The 20,876-nt window shown below is 34.3% G+C and overlaps 1 long non-coding RNA gene across 1 annotated transcript in view; it reads right to left on the minus strand.

The window, feature by feature from the left end:
* The window catches only part of LOC118997032 (uncharacterized), a 29,470-nt gene extending 9,154 nt beyond the window's left edge, over window positions 1-20,316 (minus strand). Inside the window, exons 1-2 of the long non-coding RNA XR_005068590.1 lie at window positions 20,243-20,316; window positions 776-942 (exon numbers count right to left, since the gene is read on the minus strand). This is a non-coding gene — a long non-coding RNA (uncharacterized LOC118997032). The remainder of the gene's footprint in view (window positions 1-775; window positions 943-20,242) is intronic.
* Between the last annotated feature and the right edge of the window lie 560 nt (window positions 20,317-20,876).

Consider the following 20,876-nt stretch of genomic DNA (forward strand, 5'->3'; position numbering starts at 1 on the left):
TGGCATAACATAAAAAAGTCTGTCATGAAGCTCAGAGAAAAAAAGACTGATATTGGGCTTGGAATCCCTTCTGGTGTTTCTTACCTGATCTTACCTGAGCTGGAGATCAAGAGACAGAGGTTACTAGGTCAGCTACCTGGAGTGGAGCGATCCCAAAGGTCAGAAATCTGTCAGCAATGACTACAATTCTCATAGATCAAGCTTTTGTAAAATAACCGAATAACACACAAATCATCACCCCTTTCTTCAGCTTCTCTCCATGCAAACACCGTGGAAGTATCATCTGTGCATAGAACCAAGTTACATTTCTTAGGTGATTCTTGGTTGTTCTCTTTGTCATGATAAACTGACCCTAGGTATTACAATTGAGAAAATAACAGTGTTACTTAGTGGCCCTACATACCAGAGATGTTTGTGCAGAAGACATTTCTACTGTTATGAAATTTGCATGTTGCTATTCCTACCCTTTCTACTATTCATTATTGTCCCAAGCTTAAGTCATTGGGGTTCACTTTGCTTATCTAAGAAACTCTGCCCCTTTGATTCCCTGGATTTCTAAAAAAATCTGTTTACTTATCTCAGCAGACAGACAGTTGCTTAACACTCTTTCTGGCCTCAACCATGGCTTTGAGTGCGAGAGATATTTCTCTATGTTGCAATAATTTTGGCACAATTACAGTAGGGGGCGCTATTCCTTTTACAAAATACAAGTGGTTATCACAGCAGAAAAGTAATAATTGGCACCAATTTCAGATAAAATTCATTTTCACCTTACCCCTTTTTCCTTGTTTGATTTCTGATTGGATACAAAACCGCTTAATACTGAGCACTGGCAAGGCAGGCACTCTCTACGGGAAAATGAGTTTAGATGCCTGATCCTCAGTTAAGGCAACTCAATGCTAAGTATTGGATAAACTCAATCCCTTTATAAAAGTGAAATTTCTTAAAAGAAGGGAGTATCTTTAAAAGAATACTGACACGTTAGCAACGGAATGCCAAACATTAGTAAAGCAGCATATATTCTTTTCAAACAACCTCAGTGAGAATAAACTCGAACAGCCTTTTCCTACAACCAAACCTAGAAAATAATGGTGCAAACATTTCACTCTCGGATGAGACATCTTTCTCCCAACAGTATACTTTGGAGACACGTATCAGTCAACCAAAGATCCTCTGAGCAGTTTTAATGCTTCAAAGAATTGGTACAATTGCATTTCTCCCAAGGTGGGTCACTTAGTCTTGTACCATAAGATGTTACTTTGGTTTGCCAATGAAGGTCATAAAAAAGATTGATTTCTATCCTTGGCTGTTTTTGCCTCCCTTGCCATATGTAGGGCTGTGTCGCATGAGCTCTTTCCTTGGTGGATAGTCTGATATATTACTAGTTGCAGGGCTCCAGAGACCTGGAAAACGAAATTGCTCCCGTAGCAAGCACCCTGCAATTACTCAGCCTGTAACTACATAGACCTAACAAACCACATTGCTCCCCAGGTGCCCTTAGTCTCTGCTGCTAGGCCTTTTGCTGCTCCAGGGATCCGAGAGAATGAGCATGAACCTTTCCAGAGCCATCTGATCTTTGCCAAGCTGAATTATAGTCAGTGTGTTTCCAGAGAAATGGGTGTCAAAATTTAAGTATTTCAGGAAAGTGAGTGTATATTTTCACTGCCAATGAAGGTGTCAATAAACATTGGGCTTCTACAAAGAAAGAGCCAATGTCTAGTAGAAACAGATATTTATCAAAGCAGTGTCTAATTTCAGTCTGTAAATATTTGAAGAGAACAAGAGAGAAGCACAAATCAAAATAGATATTTTTTAATGAAAAACTAGTATGGTTTTATATATTTTAAATTAAAAGCAATTTTGACGTATGGTTTTCTCACACTTTTCTGATGTTTCTTGAAGTACTCTGGAATTAAACAAGTCCTTGTGCAATCGAGTTTGTATTGTTCTTTTCACAAAATTTGTCTGCACAGATAACAGCAAATACAGGATTTTTCTCAATGAATGCAATTTTAATATCTAAATATACTATTTGACAATTATGGCAGGCTATAGTTAGAAGTTATAGTTAAAGCTGTAACTATGTAACTGTGATTTTTTTTTATCTGGACTTTTCTCCTTTCCCTTTGATTCAAGCTGGGAGTACCATGGCTCACTCACATCCCTCTCCCTTGGACACCCACTCCCTTAATCATTGCTGTCTTGGGACAATGTGATACTGGTGAGCACCAAATGATCTTAGGAACAAAGCCTCAGGTCTGTTGACCACAGAGACAGAGTGGCCTCATTTGCATTTCAGCTTCAGACAAGTGGAAGAATTTCACCAACCATACCCTTGCAAAACTGGACAAGGGGCCACCCTGGTTGACGTCAGCATCAGATGCAATGGTCAACTACGTCACAGAGCCAGGCAGTCAAAACAAAGCCTGACCCTAACTCCACCATAATTAATGATTTTTCCCTTGTAGAACTCAGCCCTAGAAGCCTTTGTGGGGTGTCCAAACTTTTGGCGTATCTGCACCACACTGGAAGAAGAGTTGTCTTGAGTTACACATTAAATATACTGTGACACGTGAGCACAAAAAAATCTCATAATGTTTAAGTAAATTTATGATTTTGTGTTGACCCATATTCACAGCCATGCTGGGCTACATGTGGCCTGCCTGCCGCAGGTTGGACACTCCTGCTTTAGAGAGCCAGGCCTTTGAGTATGAGCGCATCTGTGACTCCAGGTTTGGTATCATTTCCTTAAACCTTTACCTTCTTGGCTGCAAACTCCTGTTCACTTTTGATTGGGTCCCGGTGCACACAGGTGAATGAACCGTTTTAGTTAGGGAACAGCTGCAGCAAATTTTGATTTACACTATTAAAGTGCTATATAACTGCAACAGGAGAAGCTATTTTGAGAATAGAATCCATATAATTCTGAGCCACTTCATGTAAGGAATGAAAATATTAGTAAACAAGAGACTATATGTAAAGTATTCATTATTACCTACAAACCTAATTCTTACACCATGGTTAAATATCTTCTGTTTGAATCCCTGTTCCTGAAATGTTATACTCTTTGAAAGAACATAAATACACAAGCTCAAAGGTGGAGAGCAAGGGCCACATTTGTATTGTTCATGGTAATTATAAGTCATAGCAAAATGTATTTATCAGAACAATTAAGCACCTCTAAAAAATGGAACTATCATGAAAAGATAGTAACCATTCAAGGGGTCCTAAAATGATGACTGAGACACAACAGTGTTCGACTAATCTTTTCAGCCACAGGTTCAGAGAGTGATGTTAATGGTTAAGTTGGGGAAAAGGCAATATTTGACAGAAAATAGCGTTTGTCAATCAGAGTAAATATTGGGTTGGCCAAAAAGTACATTTTGCATTTTCCCTATGATTACTGTAATAGTGCTCAGTCATCTTTAACTTCATTCCAAACAATTTTGTTAGTTGCATTGTGACAGCTGTCATATTAACATGCATTTAAAACAAACATCAAAATTGGTGACTTTTTGCAGTCATTTTAATATTGAAGATGGAAGAATATATATAATGTTTTTGGCATATTATGTTTTATTACCTCAAGAGAGGTAAAAATGCAACTGAAATGCAAAAGAAAACGTTGTGCAGTGTATGGAACTGTGCTGAAACTGATCAAATGTGTCGAAAGTGGTTTGCAAAGCTTCCTAATACTATTGACATTTGGGCCAAATAATTCTTTACTGTGGGGCTGCCTTACACGTTGGAAGATGGTTAGCAGCAACCCTGACCTCTACCCACTAGAAGCCTAGTGAATTTTTGTTGTCTTTTATGATATTATCATTAAAAATTATTTATATTTGCTTGCTATTGGAGTTCAGACTTTATCAGTTAATATCAACCTAGGTATTAAATTGTTAAAGCTTAGAATTTCTTTTCCCAGTTGAAGAGCAGTTTCCATTCATTGGTTACTAGAAAATAATGGAGTACTTTCAGCTGATTATCCTGTATCTTTAAAGCTGACAATTTTCCTCAGTATTGTGTGAGCCACTTAACCTTATAACATTTGAGATGATAGAAATAATGCTACTTTAACTACTTACTTTAATACTACTTAATTTAACCAATCATTTTACTTAGGTAAATAAGAGACTAATTAGGTTTAGATTTATTTAGAGACAAAACTAATTGTATAACATACCTTGAAATTCTATAAAACAAAAGGATTTCCTCTGTAAGTCTCCTAGCATAAACTCAGGACAATTAATCAATTTATAAAGTTTAATAGAGAAGGACAGTCTGTTGACTAGCCCTTCCCCGCTTTTTGACTTCAGCTGGGTGCGTTACTGGAAATGAGTACTTAATTGGTTAATTATGCTCTCCACACTTAATCTGGTGGATGGGTCTCAGGCTAGTGTTTTCCACTCTGAAAAAAGTGTGAACCATTCTTACTTTAATTGAAGCATTCTTCTTCAAATGAATTAAATGATAGAAGTTGTGACCTTTTAGCTCTGCTTTTGAATTTGCACTTATCCAAAAATATGGCTGTTCCCTCTGCTATGAGCCAATGTGAAAACAATTTGAGGAAATAATGAGGATTCTTTAGCTTCTTAGAAGCTCTGCTCCTTTGAATATGTGAAGAACAAGACCCACCAGGTATGGCTGCTTGCATTTTCTCTTAAGTATCACCGTGGTTTCTCTGATATTTTAGTTAAAACCTATAACATTTCCTAATGGTCAAAATAATTAATTTTTTGATATAGAAGCATTTTGAAAAACAGCATTTTTAACATTATTTTAACACAGGTTTCTGCACACATAAAATAAATGTTTTTTAAAAAGTGAATATGAATAGATGAATAGAGCTTTCTACCATTAAGACTCTCACAACAGAAGCAGTATGTCCTGTGGACCTTTCATAGAGGAACCAAGGAACACACACATGTCTTCTTTTCCCACAATTTTTAGCTTAACCTGTCATCACTGAAAATGAGTTAGGTTAGAAAGTGAATACAGTTGACCCTCAAACAACATGGGTTTGAACTGCATGGGCCCATGTATATGAGGCTTGTTTTTAATAAATACAGTAGGCCCTTTGTTCTTCAGGTTTGAGTCTGCAGGATCCAACCAAACGCAGTCAAAATGGTATTTTCACATTTCCAGCTCTGTTTTTCCAACTGAAAATTACCAACCGTGGATTGAAATAACCTGTTGTTTGACTATATGGATGGAAAGAGTTTTAAGGGAATTTTTGAACACTCTGGTCTCATTGCCCCTAACTCCCAACATTTTCCAAGGGTCAACTGCAAGTCAATACAAAGGATTATCTGAATTGAAAGTGAGATGATGGTGATAGTGTGAGGTGCACTGACGAGAAGGCAGGACCAACTATATGTTCTTTAAATTTCTTTTAAATAACGTCCTCTTAGCAAAGAAAGATGACTCAAGGAAAGATGGAGTGAAGCAAAAATTTTAACATGTAACTCTGTATCACTGTTTAAAATGAGAAACTATTCTTTTTAATATTTAGTGTAGCTGCTGCATTGTTTGTGTTTCTGTGCCCTGTGGAAGTATTTAGTAGAGATGGCAGTGTAACAGGAGCTCCTTAAGGCAAGAACAAAGGCAACAGGGGAACATAGCTGCCGAACACTATTATCACATGCAATGTGTTGTAACTCAAAGAACCATTTGCAGTTCTGTAAAGGGAAGCAAAAAAGAAGGTTCAGAACTTGGTTGCCTGTGCAGCTGACTCTGAGTGGAAGTTATTATGCAGATCTATTATGGAGGTCTCTTGAGGAGACCTGTGAAAGAGAAGGAAAGGAAGCAGGATTTAGCTAAGAGAGAAGCTTCGACTGAGTCTAAACAAAGTTGACAAGGGTGGTCAGAAGATGGCCTCCCTCCAGAGATCTCCCCATGAGGCAACAAGATGCAGGCCAGCCTGGGAAGACGGTATGATGTTTGTCCTGGTGGTTCCCTCTCACTGAGGGAATCCCCAAGGGGGTCAGACAATTTTTCATCGTCTGCTGGCAGTGGTCCTACCAGGTGCAGAAATACATCCTTCTTTCCTCCTGGGGCAGTACATCATATTGTCAAAAGTATTTGAATTTTTCCTGAAAACTGTCTTTCCTTTCTATACCTTTTCCAATTCATTCTGCGTTTTGCTGCCAAACACATCTTGAGTTGCTTATGAAAATACAAAAGGTCTGTAGACTGAATCTTGAACCAAATTTTACTATTGAAACTCCATTATCTCTTTTTGTCTACTCTTTTCCTTATCATATAAAATTGTTTGTTGTTATTTCCTCAAAAAGACGTGCATAAAGTGAATGAATGTGCTCACTCTCTCGGAATACAGATGCTATAGACTCTCCCTCTTGGCACATGTCCTTGAGTTTCTGTCACAGCAGTGTCTTCCCTTGTTTTTCCAACCTCACATCGGGTTTCATTTATTCCATGAAGTGTTTCCTGCTCAGCCCCACTGATCCCTCTTTCCTTAACCCTGCACGATTACATTTTGTACTGCAAGTCTTTCTCTAGGTGACTATAGACTAACCGTGGAGGGCAGTCACTGTGTTGGTCTTTTTGTTTTGTTTTTTATCACAGTTACTAGCATATATGGGTCCATAAAGGATACCTAATAATACCTGTTACTTATAACATTGAATTATGTTCCTTATTTTTCAAGGCAACTAATAATGGCTTTGCTATGGTGTGGTACGACTGCTCCTCTGAAGTGCCAGACATCTTTGTCCTTTGTCTTTTAAAAATATAAACATGTATCTTCTAGTTATTTACATACATGTATTACTTCTCTTGTGATTTTTTAAGCAATCCTACATGAAGCCATTGCTTATCCCCCACCTCTTTTTGAACACCCAAATGTCTATCTAGTTCAGTGATTTTCAGGTATGTGCTCGTAGAATGTTATAATGTTAAGTAATGTCAGTAAGATTTAAAACTGGGTATTGAGGCTAGAAAAAAAGTGTATTTTCTGGGGGAATTGAAAGATGATTCACTATTATGAGCTTGTTGCTTTAACTAACCAAATGTTGCTCTATTGGAGGAAAAATATACTGTTGACACTGTCATCGTCAGGATGCATATTCTATGAAATCTAGCATTTCAAGATTAATACCAACAATTTTTCTTAAAATTTCCTTAACTATTTGTATAGACAAAGACCATATCTTCATCTGACTCTTAATTATACCACTTTGTATGTTTAGTAATTGATATTCTGTGTGAATATATCATTTCCCTTGTTTTATTGAAATTTCTTAAGTCATATAAAGCTTTTTCTATCCATAGATTAAAAAGTAATAATTTACTCTTTTTTCTTTTGGATGAATAGTGAAATTAGTGTGGTATCCACAAATATATATGAAGTGTTATCTTCTTCCAAAATTTTCCTTGCAAACAATTTTTTGTTAACTTCACCATTTAGCCACAAATTTGTTATGTTTACACTGCTAATATGTTATAATAGTTAATATATATAAAAACAGAGGAGATAAAATAAAATATTTATTTTTAAAAATTCACTTAGGGAAAGGAAGACTTAGGTTCAGTGTCAAACTCAGTTTCATCCTCTGATTATTTTCCCATATGTTTTTCTATCTACTATAGCTGTAATACATACTCATTATATTAATAGAAAAATAGGGAAAATCCCCATATACCAAATAGAAAGATATGAAATATGTCAGATACCAAGAGCAGAAAGTAATCAAATGGATCCTAGGGCCTAGAATCTTTGTTTATCTTTTTTTTTTAACTGAAATAAGAACATTCAGGAAAGGGTCACTTTTAATTCAAAGCTGTTAAAAATGTGTCTAAGGTAAACAACTAGGCAAACTATTTCATTGTTCTGTAAAAATAATAAGGAAAAAGTGAAATTCTGTATATACCTGTGGTAGATGCCCAAAACGGACCCAATTATGATTTTTTGCTCCTGTTTCTAACCACAACCTATGGCATGTAACTTTATAGTGCTCTCTCTGTATGGGGCTTGGTCATTTGAACGACAAGCTTTGGCTAATGAAATGAGGCAGAAGTGCTATTCTGCCAATCACAAGCCAGGATCTCAAGAGCCTTGATTGTTTCTACTTGCCTTCCTGTATTTCTTTCAATGGTGTAAGGGAATGGCAGGCTGGCTACTGGAACACGAGAGAGCAGAGATGAGTGCCCCAGTTTTCCTTGCAGATACTCAGGTACAATGTCACCTCAGCCAAAACCAAATGGACTTCCCATCCATGCCTATAATTAATTGCTAACCACCAGACTCATGAGCTAAGTAAATGCTTATGGATGTATAGCATAGAGCTTTTGTGAATATTATACAACATTGTCATGGAAAACATATTCTTTCAGTATTACAAAGAAAAATTTGTGTTGTTCATTACCATTTTAGGGGATATTATGTACTTCTCCACAAAATTGACTTAACACGGAAAGTTTACAATGAAATATTAGAATATGTTGTTTTAAAATTTCTGGCATTCCATGTCTTTCAAGCATACATACTCAGCTTGAAAAGTAAAGATTTACTTATAAGATTTTACTGTCAGTTCACAGTAACCTATTCTCTAAGAGCTTAAATTCTATACTGGTAGCCTTCTCTAGAAGTCACCTTTAAGTTTTCAGATTTGTTACTACATACCTAGAAAATAATTTGGGAAAGCTATGTATGTCATTTCACATTTTAGGTTCATATCTAAAAGTTGTTGTTTTTTTATCCAAAAGGGAAATATGTATATTTCCTACTATTAAGATATAAAAAATATATTCCTTTTACTTTAAAATGTGAAAACACTTAAAAATCCTTTTAAAAAGAAGTAAATATTTATATTTGTAAGGCTAGTTTTAACTATATAATTGAATAAAACATTTTTAAAAATCAATGTTTATGGTCTAATAAAATTTAGTGAAATTTTGTGGTCCTACAAAATATATAAAATAATAATATTTTAACAAAAGAGCATTAGTAACTTATGCATTGACTATCCTGAATGCAATCTTTAGACATAAGGCAAAATATCCATTTCTAATATAAAACTCTTAATGTGTATTTGTATTAATATTGCATACTGTGTGTGTATAAAGAGAACACAGATTTTGAGGTTTAAGACAACTTGGATGAGTAAAAGAGAATTTCCCAATAATCAATAATTAAATGCCATCCTTTTTAACATTTTAATTTTTTTTAAGGCTTAGATTAATCTACTGTATGAAAAGTAAGGGTAAGAGAAGGGTCTGCCTATAATTGGGTAAGGTGGGACTAGACTGTGTGAACTTATATTTGTTCTCAGATCAATTTTAAGACATATAAGAATAAGAGAATCTAGAAATTAATTTCATTGAAACTGTGTATGCCAATCCCTTGTAATCTTTATATATATACCCCAGGACTCTGGGTTGAAGACCTCTGGTTGAAAAAAGACAAAAATAATGTCACCATTGTTCCTTAAACAATGCAGGTGATCCATGCCTTGCCAGATGGAATCTCTCTGCACACTATTAGTAGGGACAAGGAAGGAGATGGTTAGGTGCTAAAATAAGCACTTAGTGCTAAGGGATCCAGAGAAAGAATATAAAAACATGTAGAGCTGTCAAATTGAAAACAATTTTGCATGCCAAAAATCTGTGAATGTATTTCTAAGTGTTCAATATTTATGAACATTTTTGAGACTGAAAGTCGCTTCATGGTAAAAGATCTGTGTTACTCATCTTAGCCTCCTTCACAGTAGAGCGCCAGTACCCAACCCCCCTATTTTTTCAATTTGAATCAATCTAATCCAATGAAAAGTCAGTAAACCCAGTTGTTAAAAGCCTGGGCACCAAACAGGATTGCCAGGGTCTGAACCTCAGCCCTTTCACTTAGTATACATGTAACTGGGCAAGTTGGTTAATTTATTTGTACCTAAGTTTCTTATCTGTGAAATGGAGTGCATAGTGGTTCTTACTTCACTCAGTTTATGTGGGGTTGACATAAATCACAGGAAATCATGCCTGGAGCATACTGAAGACTTTACAAATCTTAGCAACTTTTATTCAATTAATCTGCCTTTCCTGAAGTAACAAATATAAATTTTGCCTGCAGAGGTAGGATGATTTTTATTTTCCTTTTCTACTGATTGAGTGTTATCTAATTAATATCCACACTCCAGGTGCTTTTATCCATTTACTGAATGAGACATGATGACAATTGATGTGTTGTTGAAATATTTATGCATATTTTAGCAAATCTGTGAAAAGGATTTAGAATCTTCATAATAAAAATTCGAAATAAATTGAAAGCAGTTTTTTATATATGTTTTTTCAATGAAGACTAAAGTTCTGATATCTATAATATAGTATTTTAAGTGTTTAGAATAAAATAAATTAGTAGGAAAAATAAGAAAATTTTTCTTACAATAATCAAAGACAAGAAAACTGATTATTCTGTAGACATTTAAAAACTTACCATTATCACTACCACCAGTAACAAACAACACACACTGAGCATTGTTCTGTTTTGAGATGACCATGAAAATTATGGAAATATTTTTAATGCTTCTAGCTAATGGAGTTTATCCCTTGGAAACAAATAATTCTAAGTAAACTCAATTAAATATCATTTTATAGTAATCTAGAAAATTTTGTTAAACATTGTGAAATTTTTTTTAAGATTTTATTTATTTATCTTTAGAGGGGAAGGGAAGGAGAGAAGGAGAGGTATCAATGTATGGTTGCCTCTTGTGAGTCCCCTGCTGGGAACTGGCCTGCAACCCAGGCATGTGCCCTGACTGGGAATCGAACTACAATCGCGTGGTTTGTAGGCCCGCGCTCAATCCACTGAGCTACGCCAGCCAGGGCTTTTTATTTTTTTAATTTTATTTAACTTTGTGAAATTTTAAAATCATAACAATTATTATCCAAATAGTTAATATTTTAGCTCAAATCTTCAACACACATGTGAAAAAAATGATGTGCTCAATATTTTATTCTGTGTCTATTTTTTTAGGAGATGCATGTGTAAAAGACATATATGTGCTTTGTATAAGATCTGGAGACTGTTTTTACTGTTAAATCTGTTGCAGAAGATTGTACTTCACTATGCTGTATTGAGTGGCTTTATACTATACACTATTTACTGGTCAATGATATAATCACACCATTTTTCTTCAGGAAATATGATCATACTTATAAAGCTCAGCTTTATGTGAATACATTTTATAATGTGATTCATAAATGAAAACACCAATATTTGAAGAGTACTTTGTGAAATTTACATAATTGACTTGCACTTTCCTGGCCTCATTTAAACTACAATGTGAAGAGAAGCCTGAAAGTGCCATAATTAATAATAATCCACTTTCACAGTGTTTATGCTTAGAACATTGTGAAACGACATCATTTTAAAATTAATCCTGACCATGGACACCATCTCCCCCCTCTGGCAGCACTGCTAGCAGTGTGGTTTTATGCTCCTCTAAGAACGTACGTGTGCTGGGTTAGGGTCTACTGCGGAACACTCGGAAAAGTAACCTTTGCGTTTAATCTGGTTAACCTCATATTTGTTTCTGGATAATATGCTCACCAAGGAGAAAAGGAAAATGTTATTTGCTCATTCAGTTACTTATTCATCAAATATTTATTTATTGAGTCCAGACCCTGAGTGCCATAGGGTCCTTGTTTTCATGGAGCTTATGTTATAGTGGTGAATATAAATACACAAAATCCGGTAAAATACAGTTTTAAACGTGCCATTATTGAAAAGAATGCCTTTTTTATTTAAAAAGAAGAAATTCTGTCTCATATCCCTTAGCATTGGCATTGCCTTTAGTCTTAATTACCATTAACATCAAAATTCCTGTTCCCTGAACTTCCTGATCAATTACGTAGTCACTAGAGGAATGTCATACCAGACACAGAAGCTCCAAGCAAATGATGAACTATAGGCAACTTTGCAATTTTCTCTAAAGCAGTCATCCTACATCAACCACTAAAATGCAAATTGACTGCAAATCTATTCTTATTCTGTCAGAACAATATTTTCCTGAGATTATTATATCTTCATTTCAACATTTCACAAGTAGCTGAAATCATGTAGCATCTCTAATTAACTCCCCAAATTCTATACCCTGCAAAGAATAACTTGCCTATGGTAATACTGAGAATACTGTCAAGTTCATGAGCTGGAGCATACAAATGTAACTTTCAAGTTAAATTTCACATTGGGAGGTACTTGGGAAATGTGTTGCTGTGCAATCCAAACGTATCCAATTATATTAGCAGCTAACTTTCTGTGTTACTAGGGAGGAAATGTTTTCCAATCCTACCTATAAACTAGAATATGCAATCCATAATCTGTACACTAACAGAATATAGATTCTTGTACCAAGAGGGAATGGCAATCAGTATGCTGCTGACATTTGGCCTATGATATGAGGTTGTTTTAGACTTCCTGAATACCTGTGTCTGGCTCTGCAACTGCTGGATTTGACAGAACCAAATCTCATAGGTTTTAGTTTGACAAAATGTGAAATAGCTTTCCTATTCTATGGTAGATGATATTCTGTGCTAAGAAAATTATACTTGAGAAGTTTCTCTTTAAGTAGAGATTTTATACAGATTTTAATTTTATTATAATTTTTACAAACATCTTTTTTCAGTTAGTGGCTTGTATCTTCATTTTCTGCGTGGCATCTATTAGTCAAGAGGAGTTCTTAACCTGATAGTGTCAAATGTTTGATGTCCGCTTCCTATGGACATGCTAAGATAGCCAACCTGTTCCCCAAACCAAGCAGAACATCTTCATTACTTTTAAAAATCCATTCTAATTAGCCCTGGCTGGTGTAGCTCAGCAGATTGAGTGCGGGTCTATGAAGCAAAAGGTCATTGGTTTGATTCCCAGTTAGGGCACATGCCTGGGTTGCAGGCCAGGTCCCCAGTAAGGGACACACGAGAGGCAGCCACACATTGATGTTTCTCTCCCACTCTTTCTCTTTCCCTTCCCCTCTCTCTAAAAATAAATAAAAAATATTTTTAAAAATCCATTCTGATTAATAAACTTACATATTGACATAAAATTTTATAAATAGCATTTTTAGGCTTTTATTTATCTTTTACATCAATAATCATTTGTTTCACCATAATTTATTAAATAATCCATCCTCTCTCCAAAGGCCCATAATGGCCCTTCTGAACTCTATTAAGCTTTCATATATGCATGGGTGTTTTTCCTACCTTCCTATTCTGTGCAATCTATTTACTTTTCCATTACTGTATCACTATTGTACAATAAAATGTCTTAATGTCTGCATTTTGTGAGATCTTTATTTGCACTAGGTCAAATATATATGCACCCCATTTCTTGCCATAAATATATGGAATAGTCTTTGGCCTTAGACTTCCATATAAGATTTTTTTTTTAACTTATCTTCATTGCTTTTTTCCATGACCATTTGGTCTCCTTATAGCTCCTCCCACAGTACTCACCATGCTGTTGTCCACGTCCGTGAGACCTTTTTCCTTTTTGCTTGATGCTTCCACCTACTAACCTACCCTCTGCCCAAATGGGGGCAGACCCATGGAAGTTTTAGTTTAATTTGTCAAGTCAGTGAAAAGTTTGTTGGGATGATAGTTTGCATTATAATAACTCTTCATAGAAAATGAAATGGGAAGCATTGACATCTTCATAAATTAGTACGATATTTATAAAATGTAATAGTTTAGTACTTCCTTAATATCTTTGAATTAAAAGTTTTATAGTTTCCTTCCCTATTTTGCAAATTTATCCCTATGGAAGTATTTTATGTTTCTTGTTTTAATTTTAAATGATTATATATAATACTATTTTAAATTTTAGAAATTGCATTTTTAATCACTAGTATAAATGTAAAATATACTTTATTTTACAGATTTTATAGATAAAAAATACTAGCCATATTTATTCATTCTGATATTTTATACATTTTTAGAGAGTTCCAAATAGATAAATTTACCAGAAAATAATAACAATAATTGTTTTTATTTTCACTTTCTAAATTTTATTTTTTATTTATTTTACTTGTCAAATTGTGCTAGCTAGGAGTTCAGGTATATGTTAAATAGAAGTGATAATAGTGTGATTTTAATAAAATTATACCTGCTTTTTTTCTCAAACGAACATCTACGATTTCAACTGAAAAGATTAATGTATTTACATTATTTTGGATTACTTACATAGTTGTATTTATTTCTATTGTACAATTTGGGTGGTAGCATTTTTAGCTTTTTACTTTTTAAAAAGTTATGTTATTGTTATTCTATTACAGTTGTTCCAATTTTCCCCCCTTTTCTCTCTTCCACCCAGCCCACTCCCCTCTCCAAAAGTCATTCCCCACCCTGGTGTTCATGTCCATGGGTTATTTATACACGTTCCTTGACTAGGAACATGTTCTCTTTTTCCTTAAAAACAAATTAAAAAATGGCAACAGTTAACACAATAGCTGTCTAATGTGAATGAATCAAAATTACCTATTTTTGTCAGATCAGCAAAAACAATTCTTTTGTGCTGCAAAATTTTACTAATTCTTTTATGTGTGCCATGAGATGAAAAATGTTGAAAATCACCTTTCTATTGAATTGACTTTGGATCTTTGCCCAACATCAGTTTATTACATTTGTATGAGTCTATTTTTGTTATTCAGTTCTCTTCCATTGATCTATGTGCTATTGTTTTTTCATTGCTACATCTTTTTGATTACTGGATTTATAGTAGGCTACAATAAGCTTTATAGGGAGTCTTGAGATTTGTTAGTGTCGTTACTCTAGCTTGCTTCTCCTTCAGTATTCTGTGGACTCTTCTTGGTCCTTGTGTTCCAATATACATTTTTGAGACCAGTATGCATATTAATATAAAATATTTTACTGGAATTTTTATTGGGAGTTTATTAATTTTTATAAAAGCTAGGAATAATTGACATTTATAGAAGTTAGTAATAATTGATGTTCTAAAAATATTGAATCTTCTACTCCATAAATCTTCTACTCCATAAATATCTTCTATTTATTTTGATCTTCTCTGATTTATTTAATTAGCATTTTGTAGTTTTCCACATATAGACCCTGTACATAGTTTGTTAGATTTATATCTCAGTATTTCAGTATTTTTGTACTATAATAAATGGTATTTAAAAATTTTTAAATTCCAAATATTTTATAGTTTTCTTTTTAATTTTTTTAAAAAAATTATTTCTTTTTATTTTTAGACAGAGGGGAAGGGAAGGAGAAGGAGAGGGAGAGAAATATCAATGTGTGGCTGCCTCTCATGTGTCCACTACTGGGGACCTTGCCCACCACTGAGGCATATGCCCTGACTGGGAATCGAACCGTGACCCTTTGGTTCACAGCCCATGCTCAATCCACTGAGCTATACCAGCCAGGGCTATTTTAGAGTGATTTTAGTTAATGATTCAATTTCTTATAAGTACAGGATTATCCAGGTTTTCTACTTCTCATTTTGTGAGTGCTGGTATCCTGTTCCTTGGACAGAATTGGTCCATTTTAATCCATGCTAAAAAAATTTGGCCTACTGTTATTTATTATATTCTCATATCTCTAATGCCCTGTATTAATGGTTATTTCATTTTTTATGATGAAAATATGTGTATTCTCTCTTTTTCTTTTTGGTTAGCGTGACTAGATATTTGTGTTTTATTAAGGTTCTTCTATACAGGCCAGCTTCTGTTTTCTCTTTGTTTTTTTCTCTGTTATTTGTCTGTTTTGATTTTGTATTAATTTTCTATGGCTGCTATAAGAAAGTACCAAAAAATGTGGCTTAAAACAATGCAAATGTATTCTCCTAAATTTCTAGAGATCGAGAGACTGAAATCAGTTTCACTGAGCTGAAGTCCAGGTGTCAGCAAGCTAGTCCATTTTGAATAACCTAGGACACAATAGGTTTCTTTTATTCTTTTATTTATTATATTATTATTACATTATTATTATTGTTATTATTATTGTTATTATTATCATCATTGCTTTTGGGAGAAGCTCACAGTCCTCAGTGCATGATCTCCTCCTTGCTTCCCTTACTCCAATGTCTTGCTCTAGGATTCCCATTTCAAATCTCCCTCTGCCTTTCTCTTCTTGGCCACTGATGATTTCATTTAAGGCCAACAAGATAATCCAGGGTAATTTCTCTCCTTAAGATCCACAAATGAACCACTTGTTCAAAGTCCCACTTGCTTTAGAAGGAAACATTTATAGATTCCAAAAATTAGGGCCTAAATTTCTGGGGCTGATGGCCATTATTCAATCTACCACACAATTTAACTGATTTATCCTCAGATTCATGTTACTTCCTTTTTTGTGTGTGCTTTAGGCTTAATTTACTCTTCTTTGCCAGTTTCTAAGAGGGAAAACTGAAGTTGTTGGTTGTAAATCTCTCTCTTCTAACATGTGCTTTTAATGATATAAATTTACCTCTGAACACTGTTTTTACTGCATCACACAAATTTTAATAATTTTCATTTAGCTTGACTTTTAAAATGTCTCCTGACACTTCTCCTTTGATTTATATGTTACTTAGAAATGTGTGTTTTTGAAATTTAAAATGATCTCTCTGCTATTGGTTTCTAGTTTAATTCTATTTTCATCTAAGGATGTACTTATATCTATATTTTTCATGTAACTGAGTTTAAAATAATTGCTGTTTAAAATAATTGCTGTTGTTGAATAAATAATCTATAAATGTCAATTAGGTCAAATGAATTGATTGTGTTATTTAGGTATTCTTATTGATTTATTTCTGTATAATCTATCAATTAGTGACAGAGAGGGTGAAACCTCCGATTTTAATGATGAATTCCACTAATTCTCCTTTGTGTTATGTTCTATAGTTTGACTTTTTTGTTGTTATGTCATATTAAGACAATTTAGGATTACTTGTTTTAATAACCAACACATTTATCATTATGTAATGCTTCTGTTTGTCTTACAGTGTTCCTTTTTTGAAGTCTGCTCTGCTTATCTATGTAAAAGTTTCATTGTTTATTTCATGCATTTTTATTATTTTTTCTTTTAAGACATCTCTGATTTTAACTGAGCATTTTACATGATTAAATTTTGTCATGTCTTTTAACATATCAATTACACTTTTTTAATGCTTGACTTATACATTACAATAGACATTTCCATTTTCCACATTTTCAAATTTTCACCTCAGCAGTCACTCTTCTAACCTTTTATCTGAGTTAGAAGGTGGAAAAATAGGGTGTTCTTCTGGATGGTTTTTCTAAGTTGTAGAAGAAATATTGACTCACCCATTCTGCTTCTGAAGGTTGCAGAAACAGTTTGGAGTCACACCGAGTCTCACTCACCTTCATCACAACCATTTCTTTCTTTCTTTTGCAGCTGTCTTAAAAATTTTTTGAATGAAGATTTTTATCAACTTTCTTGCTTGATTTCTGATTTTAAAATTATTGCCAGTATTTATAGTGTTCCCTCATTTTGTTATGTACTAATGGGACATGACTTTATGATATGGCTTTATTTTGTCATCCTTACTCAAAGTCTAGGAAGAAATTTTACTGAATTGATTAGATAATAAAAAGTATTTCAGTCCCTAATTTTTAGAGCAATGTTTAGTTGATTATCCTGCAACTTGTATAAATCCACATAATTTTCTTTTTTTTATCTTAAAGGTAGAATTACAAGGCAACACACATGTTGCCTTTGTGTCTGCCATAGGTTAAGTAGCAGTGCAGCAATCAATCTCTTTTATTTGGATTAGAACCCTTGTAATCATTAACTACATTAAATCTAAATCGCCCTTATGTTTTAAGCAATAACCATATCTACAGTTGCAACTTGTCTCATACAAGGGACCACAAAAAACACCCAAGTTATCTTCTGGAAGGCAGGTCCCTTGTAGTACAGGCTTCCCCACCAGGTGTGTGTCCAAGAAACCCATTTGTGTCAGCGCACCAGCGATGTTGTTGTGAAGGGCTGTGTTCGGCTTCAGTGAATTTTTTTAAGCTGACACACATGCTCATTTCATGATGGGTGACTTACAGGCGCACCTGCCCACACTACGCTGAGTGTTCAGCAGTTTTTGACCCAAAACAGCGTGATCTGCATGCTCTACCTTCTTATTCACCTGATTTCTCCCTGCCTGACTTTCATTACTTTCTCCTAGATAAAAACAAGTCCTCAAAAGGAAAAGTTTTGCTAGGGTGCAAGAGGTAAAACAAAAATCAGCAGAAGCACCAAAAGGCATCACAATCAACCACTTCAAAAATTGTTTTGAGTGGTGGAAAAAACATTAAATGGAGAGTACATTGAAGGTGTCTGAAGTTTGTATCTGTAAGAATAAATACACAATTTTTGTAACTAAATTCCAGGGGTTTCTTTGACCCTCCTCGTATTTCTTCTCCCTTTTGCTTGCATTGCTGCTGCTCTAAGCCAGACCTCCAATTTTTTTAACTTCTGTAAAGTGCCCTACTAAAGTGAAGGGTGGCAGAATATGCCACCTCAAAATATGGCATAAGGATTGTTTTGAGCTAAAAATCACTTGAAAGACAGCAGGTATAAGACAAGTAAGTGTTCAGACCTCTTCTTTTCTTCCAGAAAGTAAAAGGTAAACTGTCTTGTGAAAACCTCCCTGCAATACAAGGATGAGAGACACTTTCTTATCACCAGAGATGGGGGAATAAAAGCTGAGAGAATTCTGTACAAACAGGTCTCATTAAAAATGACTCTTACCTTCATCTCCCATATTTTACTTTTCCACAATTGCCTTCCTTTGTTCAACCTAATGTAAAAGAATTTAGGTTTTGCCTTTTTCTTTTGAAACTGCATTTCCTTGTAAAGACACTTGTGTCACAAAAATGAATATTTTTTTAAAAATTGTGTTATTTTCTGTGGTTAATTTGTTTTGTGTCAATTTAATTCTCTGGCCCCACTCAAGTACTTAAGAGAGTGATAACATTTTGCCTACCCCACAAAAGTAAGGGTTTCCTAAGAGATCTTGCTATTATATCTCTGTTACATTTCCAGGCCTTCCTTGGACAGACACATAGCAGGGAATTTTATTTCTTAAAAAAATTACCCTCAAATCTTCTTTATCTGTACAGTTAAATTCAAATAAATTGTAATGAATCATAGACTTTTTAAAATATCAAGATTCACTGACTGAAACTGTCTGTATATCCAGTTACTTCATATATACATTTATTCCCAAACATCCAATCATTAACCTATGTCCCTGTGTCCTAAATCCACTGTGGGCTTTCTCTTACCTGTATCTTTTTGCCTGTGTTCCCTTATAGTCTATATTAGTGGTTTCAATTGAGATATGAAAATGACCTTCCAACTGATCTTTGTATTTTAGTCTTAATAGTATCTGGTCAAATGAAGGATAGATATTAATGAATGAATTGTTAACAATGTTTAAAAAAAGGTATCCGTTGCCAGTGGTGTAATATAGCAAATAAGCATTATCTTAGCTTTTCACTGCACACTTGGATTTTACTTTACAGTGCTTTAATAAAGGATAAAGAAGGAAAATTGAGTGGAACATCAGGAAATAGGTTATAAGGATGATGACACTAAACACTGACATTAAATACATTTTTGTCTTTGCACAAGAACAGATATTGAGATTTAACATCGTCCCTTAGTTATAATGGAAATAATACAGTTTAATAAGTGTGTAAAATGTTGAATTTGTTACAAATGTACATATATGTGAATACATAAAGGAAAAAACTAAATTTAACTTAATAAAAAATATATTTGGGACATAAGGAAATGTTTTGAGTGTGTCAGTTCTCAAGCAAAGAAAATGTATCCAAGAAAATTTTTCCTCTAAAGAGATATAAAATGAGATTTTAAAAAATGAAAAACAAGTGGTTTAATTCTAATTTTCCTTGTGAGTAGGGTTAAAAAGTAACAATTTGGGGGGGGTTTCCACCTCTATGAAGATTTGCTAAACATGAGTTTGTTGTGATCTTTGATGATGTTTGTAAATATTAAAAGGCTAAGAAGGCAACTAAAAACATGTGTGTGTGTACATACATACTATTGGCAAGTCTACTTGAACTAATTATAAACTAAATAAGCAAAAATATTATTCTTAGAAATAAGAAGGATATATTCCTTAATTCTGGTAAAAAATTAATTGGGTATATTTAATTTCATAATATTTTACTACTGGAATCTCATACCACCCCTTTGTAAAGGGTAAATATCAGATGAAGACATTTTCAAGGCAACAGGAAGTGCAAATAATCACTTGTAGTGTCTGGAATCCCCACCAATAGCTTTGTATCCCACATTCTCAGTTCAGTTTTCTACGCTAGGGCAAAAACTCCCTGACAAAGGAGAATGTAAAACCCACAAACATGAAAAGTCAATTAAGTCTCCTGGATTTCTAAAGCAGTTTACACGACTAAAGCACTTTTATTTTATAGAATACATATTTTCAATTCTCTAGAAGAATGATGCCATGTTCTGCATTAAGGTAAATTATGGTAAAGATTTGATTGGGAGAATCTTCATAGGTTTAATCAGGTATATGGTCCTAACCTAAGAGTTTTTTTTTTGTTTTTTTTTAAACTTTAAATGGTTTCTTTTTTTTTTTAAGATTTTATTTATTTATTTTTAGAGGGGAAGGAGAGAGGGAGAGAAACATCAATGTATGGTTGCCTTTTGTGCATCCCCTGCTGGTAGTTAGCCTGCAAGGAACCGGCCTGCATCCCAGGCATGTGCCCTGACTGGGAATCGAACCACGATCATCTGGTTCGGAGGCCCGCGCTCCATCCACTGAGCTATACCAGCCAGGGCCTAACCAAAGAGTTTGATAAGAGTTTGACAAGACCCTGGTCCAAATATGATTCAGAGAGCGAAAAATTCAAATAGATTTTTGA

Source organism: Sturnira hondurensis, unplaced genomic scaffold (assembly GCF_014824575.4).
Source record: "Sturnira hondurensis isolate 20B ecotype Veracruz unplaced genomic scaffold, ASM1482457v3 Scaffold0012346, whole genome shotgun sequence".
Classification (NCBI taxonomy): domain Eukaryota; kingdom Metazoa; phylum Chordata; class Mammalia; order Chiroptera; family Phyllostomidae; genus Sturnira; species Sturnira hondurensis.